Raw genomic sequence first — 23,031 nt, 5'->3', positions numbered from 1 at the left:
ACGTGGGGCGGGTTGGGGGGGTGGGGTGGCTGGGACTTGGACCCAGTTCTTGTGAAATCCAGAAGCTTCACCTCTAAGCGTACAACCCCTACTCCCATGTACCATGTGATTGCTCAAGATGAAGGCTGAGGAACGAACTTCAGGAACCTGGACAGGAGCTAGTGTCTATGGACGGTGTACGATAGGCCAAGCCCTACACCAGGCTCTCCACGCAGATCTTCTCATTTTTTCCTATAAATAACCCCTCTGTGTAGAGAGTGCAATTTCTCCACTTTTCGTGGTCGAGAGACCGAGATTCAGAAAAGTTAAGTAACTCGTGCAGGGCCTCCCAGCCAGTGTGCCTTGAAGCTGGGGGCCAAGTCGAGGGGCGTGCCCCAGGGCAGGGTCCCTGCTTCTCTCCGTCTCTGCTCGGGCCCTGAACAGTGCCTGCTGCTGTGGAACCCCTAGCCAGTGGGTCAGTTTCTTGCTGCCAAGGTCAGAGCTCAGAAGTCCAAGGGGCCAGGCCCGGAGAGAAGGTCTGGGGGTTTGACCTGGTGTCAACATCAGAGCTGAAGATTGCTTCACGCCCGGCCCAAGAGGAACAGGAAAGTCTGACTTCTCCCCTTCACCATGGGAAAGAGCTCCTTTTCTAAAAAAAGGCAGGCCAGAACCATGAGTGTGACATGCCAGGCCCTTTCCCTCTGTCTTGGCCTTTCGGCCAGTGGAGCGGGCTATCTTGAAAGAGGAAGACTTGCTCGCTCTTGGTTTCCTGGCCAAGGATCAGAGAGACTTCCCTAAAGAAAGCTCCTGGCAGAAAGGTTCTGGGGCCAGGCGTGGCCTGGGAAGACTCAGTCCCTGCCCCGCAAAGCAACTGAGACCCTCGAGTCAGGACTGGTAGCCGTCCTTTTGCCCAGAAGAAAGCACTAGAGAGCGGGCAGCGGCCTCCCGAGGCCCCAAACCACACAAAACCAGGCAGCCTACAGAAATGGCCTCACAGGGGCAGGGGGCCGCGGCAGTCCCAGCTCTGCTCTGGGGTGGTGGGCTCCACTGTCGGGCAGAAGCCGTGTCTGCAAGAGCCCAGTAGGAAGCCCACACCACCCCTCAATAGTTGTGGGACCGGGGCAAGTCCACTAATCACCTTGGGCCTCCTAATCCCTATTTTTCTGAATTAAGTGATAGAGCCCATATTAAGGAAGAGATAAAAATCATGGGGAAAGGGGCGCCTGGGTGGCACAGCGGTTAAGCGTCTGCCTTCGGCTCAGGGCGTGATCCCGGCGTTATGGGATCGAGCCCCACATCAGGCTTCTCCGCTATGAGCCTGCTTCTTCCTCTCCCACGCCCCTGCTGTGTTCCCTCTCTCGCTGGCTGTCTCTCTCTCTGTCAAATAAATAAATAAAATCTTTAAAAAAAAAAATCATGGGGAAAGACATTTCTTGGTCTCGGGGAAGGTGCAGAAGCAGATGAGCGGGTGAGTGAAATCATGAGAGTTCACGGGCACAGGAGTAAAATACAGCTTCCTGGATTTCTGAACCAGGGGGTCTAAGTTTCAAAAAGTAAGAATCGCGTGCCCTTTGATACCTGCATTCCCCATTCCCGCCTTCTTTCCATTCATTTGTCTTACATCGCTATTGTAAGTCTGTTTGAGTCCTTGGACCTGAAAGAACGTCTACCTGTTCCTGGAAATAGGAAGTCTTCAAAATTCTTAGGTCCTGATTTTCTTCCTTCGAAACCTTGTAAGGGCTCCTCCATTTTTGGAAAGCAAGCAAAGGAGAAGTCTCGAGACAGCAGATTTTCATATTCTTTATAAGGAGTCGGTTACTTCTTCCTTGATGTTTATAGTATAAAAATAAATTATCATTAGAATTGAAATATTTTGTGTTCAAAACTCTGAGGCCCTTTTGGTTTTTCTTGGAATGTGAGTCTGTCCATTTTGCACACTCCGTAAAGTGCTCTGAAAGTATTGTAAAAAGCTATCACTTATTAAGCATTTAGAGTCCATTTTAAAAATTAACTCCTGTAATTCTTACAAAAATCTTTACCATAAAGTGATTAATGAGAGTCACAGCTAAGGGTACTAGCGGTGAGGTCAGGCTCTATGGTTTCCACCCAGAGTGTGGTGAGGTCGGGCTCTATGGTTTCCACCCAGAGTGTGGTGAGGTCGGGCTCTACGGTTCCACCCAGAGTGCGAGCTTTCCAGCTGAGTGACTTGGACTTGTTAACCCAAGCATCCAGAGCCTCAGTTTCTCATCTGTGACATGGGGGCGGCAATGGTACCTCCCTGGTCGTGGCTGGGAAGAGTAGATAACACAAAGCACGCTGCCTGACCCATACCAGCGATTCTACAAAGGCTGACTTAGGATGAAGCTCCCTTTCCTCTTAAGGAAATTGGGGCTTCAAGAAGCTAAGTAACTTGTCCCAAATCATACAACTGGAAATGACAGAGTGGGGATTCTAACCCGATTTTTCTAAACCTAAAGTCTACCCCCATAACTATTAGAGTTTAGAGCCTGGTGGCCAGCACCTGCCTGGCCTAGAGTAAGCTTCGAGTCAAGAGAACTTCCTCTCTTAGCAGCCATCTTACAAGGGAACAGAACAGAAGCTAAAGGGTAGCTTCACGCACCTTCCCCACCCAGGCCTTGGGCTCAGCAGTCCTCAGCCTCTCTGCACGAACCAGGCTTCATCTTCCAGATAGCCACACCAGCCGGCAGGCTGACCCCCATGAGCCTGTCTGCATCACTACCTTTTATCACTGATGTCATGTTCTTTAGATTTACTTCTGCTGAGGAAATGGGCCTGCTCCTTCTAATATACTGAAAAATTATATGTATTATACAAAATAGCAACATGACGTATATATGACTACACTGCTGAGAAGGCACCAGAATCCAGCTCAACACTCCTTCGGCAGCAACATCAGGCAGAACAGAGCTGTGAAGCTAAGTCTGCTTGCCATCCCTGGCAGGGACAAGCAAGAACTCAGACACGTTAGTCAGTAAAGTATGTCTTCTGCTCTGCGCACGCACAGAGCGCTGTGGAAGCGCAGAGGGAGAAATGAACACGCCACACAGGCTGAGGATGTCAGGAAGACTTCCTGAAAGAGGCAACATGGGCCCTGGATCTTGAAGGATGAATAGGAGTTGGCACGTTAAAAAAAAAAAAAAAAAAAAGAGGGCTGTGGGAACAGAGACAGAGGGGCCTAAGGGCATGGTGGGAGGTGGTTAAGGAATATTCCATCATTCACATTCTTACTTCCTTCTTCACTCATGCGTGTTGACGAACCCCAGGAAGATACCAGACCCTGGGCTGGCTACTGAGAAAGTCAAGGTGAACCTACCCTCCAGGGGCTCCCGGTGTGACTGTGAACGGATCATTGCAAGACAGCGTGGGTGGTGTAACCGGGTGTTTCTGGTGGCTCGGAGATGAGCAGAAGGGATTAAATCTGCATTGCAAATGGAAACAGGGGATGATTCTGAATTCCATTTTGGGGGGATAGAATATGCAGGTTTCTGGAACTGATTACATCCCAGGGATGAGGGACAGGGAGAAATCTGGGAGAGGCAGGAATGGCAGAAGGGAAATACACCTGGGAAGTTAAAAGAACTAGCTTTAGAATCGGCTTTCTGAACCCGCGAGGGTAGGAAGTCTTAGACTTAGAAACTCTCTGCGGGCAAGAATTAGGACCATGGCACCCTGAAGGCCCTGCACCCCCAGCTGCTGCACCTAACGCCATCCCGGACGGACACTGGGTGCTCGGCGGGCGCCTGATGATGGGATGTGTCCCGCCCCATCCTCCCCTGCAGAGCCTTCCCAAGCAAACCCGCCCTCATCCACACCCCACCTGAGCACCAGTACCAGAAGCTTCCGTGCATCACGGAATGACACAAAACTGTTCCTCTTTTCAAAAACCAAAATGCTCCCAAGATTGAACGTGTGGATGCCTGTGCAGCTCGGTCCCGGCAAACATCTGCTATCTTTGTGTGGCGAGCGCAGTCTCTTCAGAACAGTGCCTTTGATTTCAAGGAAAGACAAATCAGGCTGCACGTTTTTGTTCTGAATGCGTCTCATCACGGGAGCAAATGTTCGGCAGCTTGGAATTCTGAATGTATGAAAAATGGATTTTTCTTTTCAAACAAAGAGTTCACGATCAAGAATCAACACAGTTCCTGAAAGAGACGAAACCAGTTCTCTCTTCCTATCCCTTTCCCCCGGCTGCCTCATCTTTTTCTGGATTCTCCGAAGTCTCTCTCTGGAGCCGAGTCTCATCTGCATTGCCTTTGTCAGATCGGAGCTGCCAGCAACCCTCAGAGGGTAGCGTCAGGGTTGGCCGTGGCCTGAGTTGCCGCGCTCCGTGGGGTGAGCTATGAAATAAGCCGTGAGCTCTTCTCTCCTGGTGTCAGACCTCGAACGATGCTTTTGAAAATGTTTCAGATGGAGAGACGCTGGCGTGCTGGAGAGTAGCTGGGGTGCAGCTCCTCACTGCCACGGCCAGGCTGTAAGGGGCCGGTGTCACTGACCGTGTAGCAGGTGTTCGAGAACAGACTGAGGTGTGAGCATCCGCTGTCTTGGGTCCAGCTCCTCTCCTGGCTGCCTTCCAGCTGGGCGGTCCGAGGGGCACTTCAGACTTGCTGGATCTCAGCTTCCCTGTCTATGAAACGAGCCACAGCAAACCACCCCCCCGGCCCCCACCGCCCCCATCCGAAGCCAGTGGGTGAACGTGAACTTGCAAACAGCAAAGCACAATAGGGCGAGCCACTGTCCCGGTTTGTCTAAAGTTGGTGGGTTTCCCAGGATGTGGGACTTTCGGTGCCAAAACCAGGAAAGTTCTGGACACACCAGGACTGTGTGTCTTCAAAGAGGCCACAACTCCATTGCGACAGGGATGAGGACTAAGGTGATCAAGGGGGCAAAATGAATTTTCCGGAAAAACGTACTCTGATTCCTTAAAACTAAATATTCTAAGAACTTTATGAGAGGGTAAATCAAGGAGCTTTCTTATTCTCATTTCACCCTCATGAACGCCTGCAGAGTGCAGTCAGGCTTATATGATAATAACCACACACCATCCCCCACTGATTTTAGCTTTATGTCTATTTCGTAAATACCTGTACCACTTCCCTCATCCAGCCAGCCACCCAACAGCCTAGTGGCTTGAACAATAGTCATCTATTCCACTCATGATTCTGTGGCTCGCCGCTCAGGCGAGGCTCAGCGGGGCAGTTTCCCTTGGCTGAGCCCGCGCAGAGACCTCGGTCAGAGGCTGGCTGCCCCAGGACGGCCACAGTGGGAGGGCTCATCTCAGCTTCACAGGGTGTCTCAGCACCCAACAGGCTAGCCTTGTTCACACGATGGCTGGACAGGGTTCTGACACGGCCTCTTGAGGCCTAGTCTCGGACCTGGCATGCCACCCCGTCCACCACTCCTCTGGGCCAAAGCAAGTCACAGGCCAGTCCAGATTCAAGGGGAGGGGAAATGAGACTCCGTCTTTTGATGACTGGAGCTGCAAAGATATATTTCAAAAGGGTAAAGATACAGGAGGAAGTGGAAAACAGTCTACAACAATGTCTTTCTGATTTATTTTATAAAACACAGAAACACGGGGCTTTCCTGACTGTAATAATCGATGGTCACATTGCTGCCATCCTCCCGGTCATTCAAGCCAGAAACCTGGGACTTCTCCTAGCCTGGGTCTCCTGCTCCCTCTGTGTCCAACCACCACCAAGCCCTGCCACCAGCACCTCGAAGCATCTCTCAAGGTAGCCCCTCCCCTCCATTCCCACACCCAGGCCTGAACCCAGGGGCTGTTCCTCCATCCCCAGGGGATTATGGCAGTAGATTCCTAACCCTACTCCCTGCTCCCTGCCTCACCCTCTCTAGGCCTTTCTCACGGCCACCAGGGGGCCTTTCTCGAGTGTGCCTTACGTGTGCCAGTCCTCTGTTCTAGAACCTTCTTTAGCTCCTACGTATTGCCACGTCCCATCACGCAAAGCCTTTCCACCCTCCTTTCCCTGTATCCTTCCTGCTAAATCACTGCTCCTAGCGCCAAAACTATGATCTGGGCACCGTGAACTATCTGGTTTTCCTAAACAAAATCATGCCTTTTCGTGCTTTTGAAAATATAGCTCAATCTTCCAGGAGTATTTCCCAAAACCTAGATGTTTGTTACCAGATCTAGACTGCAGACCCATGTCCGTGCCCAGAGAAGCAACCATGTTTCCATCTCTGTTCCTGGGTCTTCCCAATAACACACAGCACGGGTTCATTGTGTTGGGCAGTGTTCTCCAGAGAAAAGAACCAATAGGATGTGTGCATGGATCTGCACATGTATATACATATAAGAAAATGTGTGTACATACATGTAAGAAAATACACACATGTGTATGTATGTATGTATACACACATATATGTATACACACAAAGAGATGTGTATATACATGCACATATATATGTATATTTGTTCCTTCTGTCTACAAATGTGTATGTGTGTATATATATAAAGTGTATACTCACACTCATATATTTACATTTGTATGAACACACACACACACAAAGAAATTTATTATAAGGAATTGACTCAAGTGGTTATGGAGGAAGGCAAGTTCTAAGATTTGCAGGGTGACTTAGAAAGTTGTAGATCCAAGAAAGCTAATGGTTTAGTTCCAGCCTGAGTCCAAAGGGCTGAGAACCAGGAAAACTGAGGGTATAACTTCTGTCTAAAAGCTAGCAGGCTCAAGACCGAGGAAAAAACAATGCTTCTATTTGAGTCCAAAGGCAGGGAAAAGGCTGATGTTCCAGTTCAAAGGCAGTCGGGCAGAAAGAATTCTGTCTTACTCTGCCTTTTTGTTCTATTCAACTGACGGACTGAGGTCTTCAACTGATTGGATGAGGCCCACCCACATTGGGCAAGACCATCTACTTTTCTCAGTCTATTTAAATGTTCATCTCACTCGAAGAAACCTTCACAGAAACACCCAAAAGACAGTTTGACCAAATATCTGGGCTCCTCGTGACCTGCTCAAGTTGACCCATAAAATTAACCATCACAATGATCAATGATTTAGTTGGTGGAAAAAAAAACTCAACAATGATGCTAAACTATAAGAGAAATGAGCCTTACAGATGGCTTAATAGAGAGAAATACTCATTCGCCCTTCTTTGTTTTGGAAAATACCCACAGTGGTAGCTATGGTGAGCAATGGATGACAGAATTAATTATAGAGTCCCTCTGGGCATGGGACATTTGTCATTCCCATAAGCGCACAGAAGAAAGGCTTCAGAGTCAATGGCCGCCACCACCATCATGGGCCAGGCCTCAGCACCTTTTCCATGGACAATTGCAACCTCCTTCTCACCGGACTCCTTACTTCGACCCGAGGCCTCCCAGCAATGTATCGTCTACACAGCAGCCAGAGTGTAGGTGACAAATCTTTCTAGGTGACAAATCAGGACAGACCATTCTGTTTTAAAGCCTTCTCTGCCTTCCCAGTGCACTTAAAACAAAATCCACCATAGCCTACATGGTCCAGCCCCTGTGGTCTCCACCATCTCTCCCCCTTGCTTACTGAGCTGGCACCCTGGCCTCTTTTCTATTCCTCAAATAGGCATCCTCGGGACCTACACATGGGTGCTCCCACAGCTGTCCCCCATCACCGCCCAGGCCTTTGCATGACTGGCTGGCTCATTCATCAGGCTCCCCTCCAATGTCACTCCTCAGATGCCTTCCCAAGAGTCATTGGAAATTACCTTGTTTGCATATTCGTTTCCTTGATTGTTGCCTGTCTCCCCAACTGGTGTGCAATCTTCATGAGAGCTGAGACTCCATCTGTCTTATCCTCTGCGTCCAGAATCTAAATCAGTATATTCAATAAAAGTTGGCTAAATAAATCAGTAAATAGATGAATGACGTTATTAAAAATGACAAAAGAAAGATGTACAATTGCTTGGCCAGGATAAAGATAGATGCCACCTCCTATTCAGGAGAACCCTTCCCACCGGCTCCACACAGGTGAGACGAAGCTGTCCCAGACCGAGGCTCAGAGGCCTCTCAGGGACACAGAGTCTCGGGGCTCACCTGGGGGCCCTGTCACGGTGGCATCTCATCTCATCTCCTTAACAGTGGTAATAAGTAGAACCAGGTTTACCTTTTCTTGGGAGGACCACATTTTCTCACTCCAAAACCTTAATACGAAAGGAAAGGAACTCAAGTGGCTCAACGATGATCAAAACTGAGCAGCAACAGAGAAATGAAGTTGAGTCTTAAAGAGCTGCAGGGTCAGTTCTCAGGAGACCTGCAGAGCGAGAGGGGCACACACATACCTCTAACTGTCTACTAGCATCCACGAGGATGTCCTGTGGGCCCTGAAGCTCATTGGATCGAAGGTCACCTTCTTCGTCTGCCTCCCTCTACCCCTCAACCTCACCTTCTGTTAGCATCCTTGGGTCCCAAAGTGGGGCCACCATCCTGCCAGTTGCCAAACCAGAAACCTGGAAGTCTCCATGGACAGCTCCCTTCATCCCGGTCCCCGCATGGCTACCTCCGAAGCCCACGTTCTGCTCCCCATCCCCACTGCCCCTTTGCGTCCAAGCAATGGTTGCCTTCCCCCGGACAACCAGCTTTGTCTCCTCCCTGGTCTCCCCATGTGCGCTCAGGCACTCTTCATTTTCCCACAGCAGCGAGAACAATCTTTTAAAGAAATAAACCAAAATGTATCACAGCTTCTAAATCCCCTCCTATGCCTTCCCACTTTTCTTAGACTTGCAGCCAAATCCTAACCTTAGCCTGCAAGGTCCCACACAGGCCGTCACTGCCTGCCTCTCCAGCCTGGCTTACACCCTGTGTACCTTCAACTTCCATGTTCTCACCCTAACGCCTTTGTTTATTTCCAGGTCTCCACAGAGACTTTGCACAAGCTGTTCCCTTTGTCTGGAACATTCTATCCACCACCTCCTATCCATTCTTCAGATCTCTGCCCAGTTTTACTTCCTAAGGGAACTCTTCCTGATCACCTAATCTAGGTCAAGTCCTCACAGAACTATTTTTTTTTCCTCCAGAGCAATTATACCTATGCGTAGTTCTTGGATTCATTACGTACGTCCATAGTGTGACTGTATGACTGTCACCTCTATCTTCCACCAAACTGTAAACTCTGGAAGTCAGGCGCCTGCCTCTCTTCTTCCTGCATTGTACCCTCAGTGCTTAGTGCACGGCTGGGCACAGAGGAGGAACTCAAACCATTGGATTAACTAATTAATTACTAGCTCCTCTATGGAGTTGGGCTCACCCTCCTTCAGCTGGCCGAGATTCCGTGTTGAGCAATCCTCATGGGATTCTGGAGAACTGGATGAGCTAGGAATGAAAAGTGAAGGAAGAAAACTGACAGTCGTTGAAAGATTTAGAACCCTATGCTGAAATCAGCCATTGTTTCCCCAACACTTGCAAGGATCCATTGTGATTTGTGTATTTCTGCACCAAGGAAACGTATAACTGACTCCCAATCTCTTCTAGATGGATGGTACATTGGCTTTCTCTCTGGGAATCTTAGGTTGTGTAGAAATTGGTGGAGAGAGGTGGGCAGCATGGAGAGGGAAAATAGGCTGAGTTTGCCATTGTCCCTATGCTAGAGAAGAGACCTGCTAACACTGAAAGGATGTCCCCAGCCACCCGCTTTACTCAGCATTCCTAAGAAAGAACACACACACACACACACACACACACACACACACACACACACGCTGTAAGAAAGAAGCAAACCCAACTCAGACTGCTGGGTCCCGAATTACCTAGGTCCCTTCAGCTTTCACCATGAACCGGGTCCTCTGCTAGGTGTTCGTCACAACCGAGAACAATCTTTTGGGCCCGGAGGCTGTCCTCATGGGCCCACAACGTGGCAGGGGCTGGGACAGTGAACAGGCGCTCACTCTATGCTGCAATGAAAGCTGGGAGGGAAGAGCAGGGGCCTGGGCTGCATGGACAGGGGACACCTGCCCTGGCCTTGGAAGCCAGCAGAGACTTGCCGGAGGAACTGAGAGCGAAGCTGCACCCCGGTAACCCCGCCAAGCCTTGACTTTCTCACACATAAATGGAGACAATGAGTCCCACCTCCCAGGGTGGGGAAGAGTGAGAAATTTAAAATAGCAACATCGCTGGCTAACATTCAGTGAGGTCTTTATCCTGTGGCAGCTGCTAGACTCAGCCCATCTTGTGTATTAGCTCATTAAATCGTCATCGCAAGTCTAGAAAATACGTACAAGCATTATCCCCTTTTACAGAAGAGTAAACCAAGGTTTAGGAGTCTCTGGCCACCCGGGTCTGCCTGGCGCCTTTGCAGGTCACTCTGCCACCTCCTTAATGTGACCAGGAAAAGCACTCAACCCAAAATAAACCACCGATGAATTTCAGTTCCCTTTCCCCCCATCCCCCCCTCTCCTTGCCCCCACAGAGGAAAACAACAACAACAACACAACAATAAAAAAGCATCCAGAGTTAAGTGCTTTGAGCTGATCTCTCTGGACTCCATGAGGCCAGTTTATCAGTGTAAATACGGTCTTCGAAAGGGCCTGGAGAGGGGAAACCAGAATATTGAGAATTATTTCCACCTCAGGAACAATTCACTAAATCCCTGTGTCCATCTGCGACCTCAGCCCCCACCCAGGGGATGTCCCGGGGAGGAAGGCTTCTCCAGGCTCTGCAACCCCTGGGTCTGGGAGGTCACTGAGTTTAAGGCCTGGTTGCCAAACATTCCAATGATGCAGTCCAAACATTAGTCAAGCCCCTAAGGTGCTTGGAGTCAGACTTCGCCGCAGTCTCCCGTGGCTTGTGTTCTAGAAAACACAGCTCCAGCTGCTGCTCTGCTGACCCCTCTGGAGAACGTGGCACTACCCCACCCCCAAAGCATCACCCCACAGGCCTGGCCCTGCCTTCCCCTCCGTGATCTCTGCCGAGCCCTCTCACTGTAGTCCAAGGTTTGACCTCACAAAAGAGGTCTCCATTCTCCTGTTTGATTTGTTCGTTCATTCATTATCAGGGGCCTACTGGATACCAGGCCTGCGTCTGTGCACCTGTCGACTCCCGTTGAGCCGATATTGTGAGTGCGTTTGCAGGCCACATCAAAGGAGACGTGGCTTCTGGCGCGTGGCCACGTCTCTCACTTGGCTCGAAGCAAGTGCCTCCAGCTGTCAGAGTCTCCTCCCCGCGCTTGATTCCAGAGCTAGAGACGTCAGAGCCATGCGACTTGATGCTGAAGTTACTAGGATGATGTCCTGCCTTCCCTAGCGCAGCTCAGCTGAGAGCAATCAAGATCAGCCCCCCAGGTCAATCCAAGGACCCCCGGGAGACCATGCCCCCTGCAGGGGGTGGGGGCTGAGCTTCCATGTCCTCCTGCAATGGCAACAAGACTTGGTCGTTACTGGACCTTAGGGGGCCCTGGAGTCCTCAGGAACCTCTGAGAATCAGCTCCCGAGCCGTGTTCCTTGTCCTGACCTACAAGTTCAGTTGGCCTGACCTTTTCATTCCCAACGAAGTAGTGACGTATGCAGGCTTTGGAGGGACTTGGGAATCAGGACTTAGGATCATAGCCTAGCTCTGTCACTCTCCAGCTTGGTGAACTTGGGTGAATTGCTTCATGTTTCTAATCTGCAGGTTCCCCCACTCTGAACAGGGGGGGTGGTAATAACAGTAGCAGCTGCTTCAGAGGGACAGTTTGATGACTAAATGACGTAATGCATGTAGAGTGTTTGACCCACAGTTTCTCAACCCCAGCACTAGTGACATTTCAGGCTAGATCACACTTGCTGTGTGGGGTACCTTGTGCATCGTACGATGTTTAGCCCAACGTACACCCACTAGATGCTGGTAGTAAGCCTTCCCCTCACTTGTGACAACTCAAATTATCTCCAGACATGGCCAAAAATCCCGACATCATTCCTGCTTGAGAACTACTGGGTTAACCCAGTGCCTGGAAAATATGCCGAATTAATGTTCGTCATTATTATTACTGGCTGCTGGAACTCAGTCCGCTTGGATGGTCTCTGGCCCCCGTGCAGATCTTGCCACACCACCCCTGAGGGTTATTCCCTGATCCCAGTTTCCTGCGTACTAGCAGGCCCTGGATTCAAGATACCTGGAATCATGGGTACTGTCAACAGCCTGACAAAGCCTGGACATGTGTCTGCCATGACATATAGAACAGATAAGACCTGTCCCCCCGGGGATTTCATAAACAGAAGAGGATTGCAGAAGGGTAAAATCGAGAGGGGAGTTTCCTGAGGCAACCTGAGGCTAGAAAGAAAGTGGAAATCACTGTTGAGATTGCTCAAGAGCTCAAGGAAGATGGCACCACGTCACCAATGCAATAAGACATGGAAAGAACTAGAAGCGATGATGTGCTGTCAAGGTGGGGCTCAGAACGCCTTAATGGTAGTAAACCCTGTAATTGAAATAAAATGCTTCTATGCATATAATGACCCCTAGCCCATGACCTGGCACCTTGTAGGCCCTCAGCGAAGGTGATCTAAAGCTGTCATCCAGTTTAATTACTTGTGGCCAGGGAGGATGCTCCGTCAGACAATTGGCTCAGTGTCCTAGAATATCAGAGCTGGGAGGGGTCATTGAGACAACACGACCCAGCGCCTTAATTTCACAGCTGAAGACCTCTACTGGAGAGAGGGAAGTGGGTTGTAAAGTCACGTGGTGCGGAAGAGCAGAAACGGGAAATGGAACTAGGTTTTCTAGACACTGCAGGTGACTACAGAGGGCCACCTAGACATACACATCTATGCTGACCCATCCTGAGCCTCGCACCCAGGTTACCTGGCCATCAGACTCAGCGGCTGGAAGAGACGCGAGCAGGTGCATTTGGACACATAGCCTAAGCTGCTCCCTACCCTCTGGCCTTGTCCCGCCCCAAACTATCATCCTGCCCCCTCTTGACCCTGTTCCCCAGTGTGTCTGATCTCACTTCCATGTTTAGGCCTCTCTTCTCCCTATCTTCCTTCCAACCAAGCCTGGCCAAGCCTTATCACACCATCTTTCGCATCAGAATAACCTGACTTCTCATCTTCTGGTTGAGTGCACCTCCCTGACAATGACTAGTCTTTACTGAGCACTCACTGCACGTACGAGTTTTCATGCAATCCCTGTCTGTACAATAAGGATTACTATGATCTCCATTTTACAGATAAGGAAACTGAGGCTCCGACGATGTCATGTGTGGAAAAGGAAGTAGAAGTAAAAGACGAATAGATGACAAGCTCTAGCCATGGGAAACGTGAGTGTTCTGGAGCGACAGGTGGAGGTGGTTGGATTCCTGGAGAGGGTGAACTGGTTTAGTCGGAGGCCAGAGGGAAGTGACAGTGGGTGCATGTGCCTTGCCTTCATGTCTGGTAAATACAGACTCTTTGAGGAGGGGGTGCGGGCGTGCTGGAACTCCTGGTCAGTGGGATTCACAGGCAGGCTCTCTCTGCCGCCTCCAATGCACCCCCCCCCGGAAGCCCACATCCCACTCAGAAGCCAGGCCCACTGCCAGGCTGATTGCCAGGCTCTAGTATGTCCTCACCAGGTCGGCAAATCACGGGCGGAGGAGGGCTTACAGGGCTCCACCTGTCTTGATGCTGGACCTCCAGCTCCTGACCCACTTCTGACTAAGACATTTGTAGAGGCCACCAAGTCTATGACCGACTTAGCACAGGGTTCCTCCCCAACCTTCCATGCAGACCTTCTCCGTGCCCTGGAGTTCCCGCAGCCCGCGGGCACCAGCTCCTCCCCTTCTGCACAGCTCCACCCAGCCCGGCCCTCCCCTGGGTGTTGTCCCGTACTCCGCCCTCTCTCTCTTTTCCCTTCTCAGCCTCAGTCTTCTGGCTCAGTCTGCTCCGGGGCCGAAAAGCGTGACTCTCTAACGCTTTTTCAACAGCTGCTCCCCCGACTCAACTTCTCCCCCTCTGATCTACGCGCCCTCAGAAACGCAGACCTGTTCCTATCAGGTTGCCGCTTCAACACTTGCTATGGGCTCCCCCTTCCTCTAGGAGAAAATACAAGCCCCGTAGGTTGGGTGCCTCACCCTGAAGCGGGATCTATCCGTTTAGAATTCCCTCTGCCTCATTAGTCTCGAGAAGGTGGGGTTGCTTAGGCCAAGCACTAAGACTTCCCGTCAGTTGACCCTATGCACAACAACCCTTAGACCTTAGAATTTTAAAGGGACTTTAAATCAACTCCCCACCACCACAAACTCAATCTTTTTTTGACTGCTACAATGACAGGGGGCTCACAACATCATGAGGCAGCCCGTTCTGTCGTGTTAAGGACTTTCTTACCATACGGTCCTGGAATCTTACGCTTATAATACACCCAGAAAGTGGTGACCTTCCACCCATTGCAAACAGCTCTCTGCAACAAACCTCCAATCCCCTTGAACTGCCCACACTTCGATGTAATTGTGTTTTTGAACCCGAATGCAGGACTTTGCCTCTTTCCCAAACAAATGTGTTTTTTTTTAAGATTTTATTTATTTATTCAACAGAGATAGAGACAGCCAGCGAGAGAGGGAACACAAGCAGGGGGAGTGGGAGAGGAAGAAGCAGGCTCATAGCAGAAGAGCCTGATGTGGGGCTCGATCCCATAACGCCGGGATCACGCCCTGAGCCAAAGGCAGATGCTTAACTGCTGTGCCACCTAGGCGCCCCCCAAACAAATGTTTTCTATCATACAAATATGTTTGAATTCTGAATTGTACCATCAATATGGTACGCCAACTAGCTCTTGCCAATTAAATGCTTGATGCCCTTGCCTAAGAGTGTTGGCTCTACAGTCAGATTCCCCAAGTTAAAATGCCATCTCTGCTACTTACACACTGTGGGACCTCGGTTGAGTGACTTAATTTCCCTGAGCCTCATTTTCCCCAACTGCAAAGGTGATATCTACTTCTTAAAACTATTATGAGGATCAACCAATATGCATACACTGCTAAGCATAGCGTCCAGTCTACGTAAACTTCAGTAAATGTTCTCTTTTATTATTATACTTAATACGTTTATCTATGATGTCAATGATGGCTTTCAAACTTTTTCATAGAATTCCAACATTTAATATAGATAAAAGCAATATTGTTCCAGTGGCAGCACAGATGGGGTGTCCCAAAGTCTCATTGTCTCTGCCTTTCCCTTCCCAACTTCCCTTCTTGGTAGCCTCTAAGACACCCCATTGGAACTCTGCCCAATCTAGTTTGAAAACTATTGATCCAAGTCATTAGTAAAACACTCCACTAGAAAAGGCCAATTTCAGAGACACATTGAATGTATACTAGTTTCCCATCACTGCTATAACAAATTCAGTGGCTTAAGCAATGCAAATTTATTATCTTACGATTCTGTAGGTCAGACATTCAAAACAGGTCTCACCAGGCTAAAATCAAAGGATGGACAGGGCTGCTTTCCTTTTTTTTTGCTTTATCCAGCTGCTAAAGGCCATCCACATTCCTTGGCTCATGGCCCCCTTCCTCCATCCTCAAGCCCAGCAATGTAACATCTCTCTGGCTCTGCTTCCATCATTGTATTTCCTTCTCTGACTCTTCTGCTTCCTTCTTCCACTTTTAAGGACCCATGTGATCACATGGGTCCCACCCAGGTAATCCAGGTTAAGCTCCTTATTTTAAGGACAGTTGATCAGCAGCCTTATTTCCATCTGCAACCTTAATTGCCCTTTGCCATGTAACCTAACATATTTGCAGTTTCCAGGGATTAAGATGTGGATATCTTTGGAGGACCATTATTTTGCCTGCCATAGCTTGTCACTAGAGATCTCCTTGGAGACTAGCCTGGATAAATTACTCTGGCAACGATCTCACTGCCAGGGAGCCTGGGAAATTGAGCACATGGCATCTTCAGTTTTACCGTGGAAGACAAGTTCCACATCTCCCCAGGATTCATAAAGGTGAGAGCTCCCCCAGATCAGTCGAAATGGTGGGGGAATGAAAAATAATAACAAATGTCCACAGCACTAATCTAAGAATTCCAGAAAAGTGAATGATATTTTAGAATTACTAGTTCTTAGTGAACCTGTGATGGCTCCAAACTGATTCTTACTTCCTCTTCTAAGTGCCCTGAACCCCTACACCATTTAAATAATCATTTCTAGTTCATCACCAGAAACTGGACTCAAGCCTTTAATTTCTAGAACCCAGGTTTTGAAAATCAAGACAGGACGTGCCCATCCCCGGTCTTCTGGCGTCTCTCCCTACACAGTTCTCCAAATAAGACTGACAGGGCTCCCACAAAGACTTCTGCAAGTCCTTTCAGGACCCAGGGCTATAATTCATGTGGGATGGAGACTTGAATTAATTAAGAGCAGTGAGGTGTGCCTTCTGCCTTTTCCCTATCTTCAGCTTCAATCTTTCCAGATTAAAGGCTTTTTGCCTTGATGAATTGAGCGGCTCTCAATTCTCTCCGATAACTGTCAATGCTGTACCATTACACCGTACTATGGGCTCTCCTTCGTTCTCTGCCAACTGTCTCTGAACAAGAAAAACCCTCGTTTTTATTCTCAGTGGCTTTTCAAAGGCCTTAGCTGCCCTCAAGTTTAGCCTTTCGGACACAGTTTTTACAAACATGGGTATTTTCCCCAGGTGCTTGGCTGTGTGCCCTTTCTCAGATTCACAGAGACTTGAACTTCACCCGCATCTCTCATTAGCAGTGTGAGCTTTATCTCTCAATTAGGATAATAATAGCTACTCAGTCTCATAGAGCTACACAGTGTGGGTATCATTGCGACAGCCCTTCATGGGCTTGCTTTTACCGAATTTATCTTAGGTATTTTCCTTTCGGTGACCATAGAGTTTTGTCTATTTGACTGAACTCCCGCTATCACGTCGCTTAAAAACACATGGACAGATATCTACCAAATCGAGAGAGTTCTTGGAGGTGATACAACATAAAATACCAGCTATGCGACATGCATAATATTCCCTTTGGGGAGTTAGGGGCATTTCAAGATTCTTAGAAAGTCCTCCTCCAGAGCAGAGCCGTGCCTAGAGTATATGGGGCCCCAAGCAAATTGTTGTGAGGCCCTGACAAATAATCAATTTAATTTAAAAATATGGTATAAAATTCATAGACCCTTATGAGGCTTAGTGATTTATCAAAGAAGAGTTAGAATAATGGGTGAAGAAGAGATAATTATGTACTTGTCTATTGTCCAATGGAGCACATGAACGTGAAGATTTTTCTTAGGGTCTGGGCACTATCTCTTCCTGTTCATGGCCAGGAACCATCTATTTGTGTTCTTTGCTGTCAAATGCACCATTTCTGGCTGGTTCTGTATCTCCTACAGTGAGGAGGGGAAAAGTGTTGATGCTGTATTTCCTCCCAATGACATGGCATTTCAGAACCTGCTTATTTGGAGACAATATAGATCCCTGTGCCTATATAGGTCCCTAGCAGCATGCTTAATGCCAGTTGCATCATTACTCACAATGCTGCCTCATCAGTCATGCCATCTGTGAATACCAGCTTCCAATGACTCAAGGTTATTACTAAGTTTCATTGATGAAGACCACAAACGCAAATCTTACCCAGAATGTGCAGGGAAATGTGAATGATGATTCATTCCAGCTATGTCAAATTATCACTTGGAATTTTGCAAACTGCACATGGAAAAAGACATCTTCCAATCGTATTTGGATCTCTTTCAACTATAATCACTGTATTCCTAGAACATGACCTCTTTCAGTGTTGACCACGTAGCTACTTTCCACTCACGTGTACCAGTGGTGAGCACGGATGAGGGGCCCAGGGAAAAGCAAGAAGAGTGGTTCTATTCACACAAGAAATGTCTGTCCCTTGTCCACATGACTTACAGCCACCCCAGAAAAGCACGTCACATGTTCATCATATGAGAGGACACTGGTGAGAAGGGCTCATTGGCCATCTCAAAAGCCCTCAAAGTAGGTAGACATGGCCACCTCTCGAAATTGTTCCGGGGATAGGTAACCACCTAGGTGCCAGCAGCAAGGACTGCACACAGGTAGGGGGAGAGTAATAAGGTATGAGGCTTGAGAGGTCAACAGGGATCAGAGGTCAACAGGATCAAGTACAAAAGCACTGGGAGGATGGGCAAACCAAGCAGTAGGAGCAGCATGTGGAAAGGCATAGCTTCAAAAAAAGGAAGGTGCATCCAAGAAACATCAGATGGTCCCTTGTGGTTGACTTCATATGTTAGGCTAGGAAATTTAAACTATTCTGTAAGTCATGAAGATCTTACATGGTATCTCAAGCGGGAGAGCATGGCCAGATCAGGGTTTTAGGAAAATTGCTATAACAGCAAAGGAAAAGTCACCTTGGAAGAAGAGGAGATTGGTGGGTGAGAAAACAAATAGGAGGAGCCTGTGGTACAAGACGAAGTAAGTCAGCACTGAACTTGGGTAAGGAGTCATTGGTAGGAGAGAACGGATAGATTCTAGCCAAGCAAGGGCCAAGCATGCGGGATGTGACAACAGATGGATATAGGAGTGAGTGTTGGCGAGGGGCCCAGAATGACTCCCAGCTTCCAGCCATGGTGATTGGGTGGGGAAAGGTGTCATTCCTGAAACAGGGAATCAAAGATGAGGAGCAAGTCAGGCAGGAAAGAGGATCAATTCAGGCTGGGACTTGTCAAGTTAAAGGAGCTGTAGGATATAGAACAGGAGGTTTCCAGAAGCCAGGAAACACATTCAGCAGTCAGAAGTGAAGTCTGGCCTGGAGAGGGTCTTGGTTGAGCTGGAGCTCATCGAGAGGCTTCTAGAATAAGATGGAAACTTAGAACCCGGGAAACACTGACACTGAAGGAATTATCATGGAATGAAAATCAAGAGGTAAAATGAAGGACACTCAGGGATAAAAAGCCCATCATCCACGTATTGGAAGCCACATTGAGTTCCATGGCCAAGTTTTCATAATCGACTATCCACATATATGCTGTTCCATCTTTTCTTTTCCAGCCATGAGTGAAAACAATCCTGCATCCTCATCATATTTACAAAATGTTGGTACAAAATTCTCCAGAGTCTAACCTGTGTACCTTCTTGAGTCAACACATATGAACACAGCCAATGTGTTTGCCAAAGTTTGACCTCAACAACATGGTAAGAGATGCCGCTGGGCTGGTCATGAGGGTCTATCAGTAAGATACCAGCCCTTCAGGGTAACTTGAGCTTAGACCTCCTGGACAAATAGTAGTAGAAGGCCTTAGATTTATTTTTGTTTTCCCCATTTTCAGATGGAGAAACTGAGGCCAACATCTTGGAAGGCTTTTGCCCAAAATCAGAGTAAAACCAGTTGACCTCAATCAGTGTAACTAAATTTTCTGAGATTGATGAAAATGTCTTAATGGGCAGATTATTCCAAAGTTTCTCTGCCAACTCAACCAGGCACTACTGGCCTAGTTCAGAAATCAATGAGTCTGCAGTTCCTCCAGCTTATTCAGAAGCTGCTGGGATGAGACACAATCCTGGTAAGACAGGATTTCTCCACCTGGGTGGAGAAAAGATGCAAGTTATCACCTTCCATGGGGTTTCATAGACTTTGTTTGCCACCTATCCCTAACCCCCAAGGCCAAGAGGATTTGCATTTGTCTTGGCAGGATCTTTGGTGTCACTAAATGATCATGAGAGGGATATTCGAGGAGGGAATCCAAATCTGTTTTACAAAAGTGAGCTTCCTTGAAACTAGCTTATGAAGTGATGCTCTTCCCTGAAAATTGCTGTTCCTGGGGAGGCAATTTCCTAGTTTCCTCTCTGACATCTCTGCCTCGGTCTTACCCTACTTCAGGCCCTCTCCTGCACAGCTGCCAGAGGGATCTTTCTGAAACATCCTTTTGATGATGTCACTGCTTGGAAACTCCCAGGACTCTCTCCCACCATACCCGAGTAGTCAAGACCCTGGCCCCAGTCTGACCTCCAGCCTTTCTAGCCATCACTTCTCCCAGGTTCCCCAAAGTTCTGCCACTTTGGGTAGAATACACCAGATATTATTACATCCCAGTGCCATTGCACATGCTTCCTGCAATTCTGTTTGCCTTGGTAGCCATTAAAACAATGCTTATTTATTCTTATTAATTTAAATATTTTGGGGGTGCTTGGGTGGCTCAGTTGGTTAAGCATCTGCCTTAACCAACTGGGGTCCTGGGATGGAGCCCCACATCAGGCTCCCTACTCAGCAGGAAGTCTGCTTCTCCCCCCCGCCCCTCCCCCCCAACTTGTGCTCTCTCTCTCTCTCGCTTGCTCTTTCTCTCGAGTAAGTAAATAAAATCTTCTTTTAAAAAAATTAAATATTTTGTATCTAGACTTGATTCTCCCAAGTATGGAGCCTACTTGCTTCAGCCTGTCTATACACATTGCCAAGGAAGAGAGCAGACAGTAGGGGGCAGAGCCTAGGCTTGGCCTCTGCATGACACCCCATTCCTACTTTAATCATAGGCTTAGAGAGTCAGCTTCACCAAGCCTGCCGGGCCAAGGTGGACTTTGACGCCCCAAGCCCAGCAGCTCAGAGCTCTCCCAGACTTCATCATGCAAGGAAGAGTGAGAGGAACGTCCCAGCCATGACTGGAGTCCTTCTTATCATTGTCCTTTGCCTTCCCTACTCCCAGCACAGAGGTAGCTAGGAAGAGGACTGCCATCTTGGACAGCACTGGATCACGGGTGGGGGTTGAGGGTGGAAAACCCAAACTCCTGCCCAGTTCACTCAGGGAAGCTGTCTGTCACTACATGGCCCAAAGAAGAGACAACTGGCTGCATCTCAGTCACAGAGGTGGGCCACACAGACATGGTATGGGTCTGTGCAAATGCTCAAAAGAGCCTTCTGGAAGGGATTATTATGATTTCTTCTGGAAGCCAAGAGTTATCTCCTCAGGGACGTGCAACATGGAGACCTAGGACTGGGAGAAGCCAGAGCTGCTTTAACCATATTTTATAGTTCACAAGCCTTTTGACGCTCACCGAGCACTGACTGTGCTCTGGGCTTCTGCTAGGTATGTCACTATCCACACGAAGCTGGCCCCTCATAACAACCCTACAGGATAGGCACTCTATCCCCATTTTTCAGATGAGGAAACCAAGGCCCAGGATGGTGTAAGAAATTTGCCAAAATCTACTTCCTGTGTGACAGAAACAAAATCAGAACCCTGTCCTCCTGCTTCTCTCACTTCCCTCCCCCATCAGCTCATGCCATCATCCCCGGAGGCCTGGCAAGTTTGGCAATATCAATGATTTGGGCTGAAAAGAGTGAGGCCCACATGGGTGGCAGAAGGTACCAGAAACATGTGTTTCGGTCTGATAAGTTTGGACCGGTCAGCACATTTTCTGAAGCAGCTCCCCCTCGCTGAGCACCGCCTCCCATCACCTTGTTCTGACCTTTTAATGAAAAATAAACGTCCCCCCACCTCCATCCTGTTCACTAGTCCAGATCAGGCAATTACACAGTGTTTGTGTGTGTCCGGAGGGGGGAGGGAATCTGAGACACCAGGTCTGCAGTGAGCAGTGGTGGCAGTGAGGAAAGCCAGCTGGCCCCCTGGACTTCCCCGGACCCTCGGACCCCTCTGCTACTGCCCCTCCCTGTGCGGAGCTGCCCTATGCTGTCCGGGTAAGGCTGACCCACCAGCCCACCCATCGTCCCCAACCTATGGATCTTGCTCTCCAGCCAAACTCTTACGCAAGGCCATTCGGCACAGTGGCTTAGGGCCCAAGACCCGGCCTGACACTGCCCTGCACGATGCACTCACTCCGTGAGCTGGGACAAGGGGCTCCGTCCCCTGGAACCTCAGCGTGGTCTTCTATAAAATGGGGATGAGAGCAACCAGTTCACAGGACTAAGTGAACTAAGCCATATCAAGGGCCAGCTTCATGATGAGCGCTCAAAAGACATTAGTTGTTGGACTGAAGCGTCATGAAGAAAAATGTGCAGATTGTAAGTGCCTAGCTCCCTGGTTTACGCAAGTTGAACACACCCTGTACCAGCACTCAAATCAAGAAACAGAACATGCCCAGCATCCCAGAAGCCTCCACCCTCACGCCACTCCACGCCTGTCCCCCACTGCCTCCCAGGTCACCCCTAACCTTACCTACGGCAGCACGGCTTGGCTTTGCCTCCTTGAAGGTGGCCTGTCGGTTTCGTTCCTCCGATGTAATGTGGGCCAGCCACCAGGACAAGCCCTCTGGATGTATTCTCTTATTTAGTCTCCACAACAGCCCCCCAGTATGTGTACTCACATCACGCCTGTGGTACCGAAGGAGAAATGACGAAGCTACTACGGAATCTGTAAAAATGCTGGTGGAACCGAGTTTGGCAAGATCACGGCGCGTGCGGCAAAATGCAGAAACCAACGGCAGGTCGCGCTAGTGACGAACAACTGGGACGGGAAGCTTCAAGTGTCATCACAAAATACTCGGGGATGACTTGTAAAGCCATGAAATACTTAGGGATGAATTCAACAACATATGGGCAAGAACCATGCGGTCCACATTGCAACACTTGGCTGCGAGAAAATTAAAAAAGACATAAGTCAGTGGTAAGACACACCATGTTCACGGATTAGAAGGCTCGGGAGTGTTAAAATGTAGATTTGCCCCCAGCGGATCTCTAATTTCAAAAGCCATCCCAAGCAAAATCCCAGTAGTTGTTTGGTGGGTTTATTTTTTTTTTTTTAAAGAAATTGAAAGCTGATTCTAAAATTTATGTGAAAGTGAGGAGAGCCAAAACAATTTTGCAAAAGAACACTTTGGAGGACTTTCATGACCTGATTTCAAAACTCACCATACAGCTAACGTGATCCAGTGCGGTCTCAGAGTAGGGATAGACAGACATATACATCAGAGAAACACAAAGGACAGTCTAGACATAAACCCACATAAATACACAGTCAGTTGATTTTCGACAAATATGCCAAGATAATTCAATGAGAAAATGAAAGTCTTTTTTGCAAATGGTGCTGGAATAACTGGACGTGTGTATGCAAGAGAACATAAATAAATAAATAAAAAGAAAGGACTAGAATCTTGGCCTTTGCCCCACACTATGCATAAGGTTAATTTAAAAACT

At 48.6% G+C, this 23,031-nt stretch overlaps 1 long non-coding RNA gene across 6 annotated transcripts in view; it reads right to left on the bottom strand.

Annotated features, from left to right (window-relative positions):
• Nucleotides 1–23,031, bottom strand: part of LOC123001289 (uncharacterized) — a 61,248-nt gene that overhangs the window by 5,869 nt on the left and 32,348 nt on the right. For 3 of the 6 annotated variants that reach the window (XR_008959361.1, XR_008959360.1, XR_008959357.1), the window contains 6 exons: nt 9,258–9,322; nt 8,118–8,264; nt 7,720–7,823; nt 3,818–5,476; nt 3,314–3,418; nt 1,650–1,804 (listed from right to left, as the gene is read on the bottom strand). This is a non-coding gene — a long non-coding RNA (uncharacterized LOC123001289). The remainder of the gene's footprint in view (nt 1–1,649; nt 1,805–3,313; nt 3,419–3,817; nt 5,477–7,719; nt 7,824–8,117; nt 8,265–9,257; nt 9,323–23,031) is intronic. The other 3 variants (XR_008959358.1, XR_008959362.1, XR_008959359.1) reach the window with 3 other exon arrangements.

The sequence above is a fragment of the Ursus arctos genome, unplaced genomic scaffold, assembly GCF_023065955.2.
Source record: "Ursus arctos isolate Adak ecotype North America unplaced genomic scaffold, UrsArc2.0 scaffold_16, whole genome shotgun sequence".
Classification (NCBI taxonomy): Eukaryota; Metazoa; Chordata; class Mammalia; order Carnivora; family Ursidae; genus Ursus; species Ursus arctos.
This window is presented reverse-complemented; position numbering and strand designations above follow the sequence as displayed.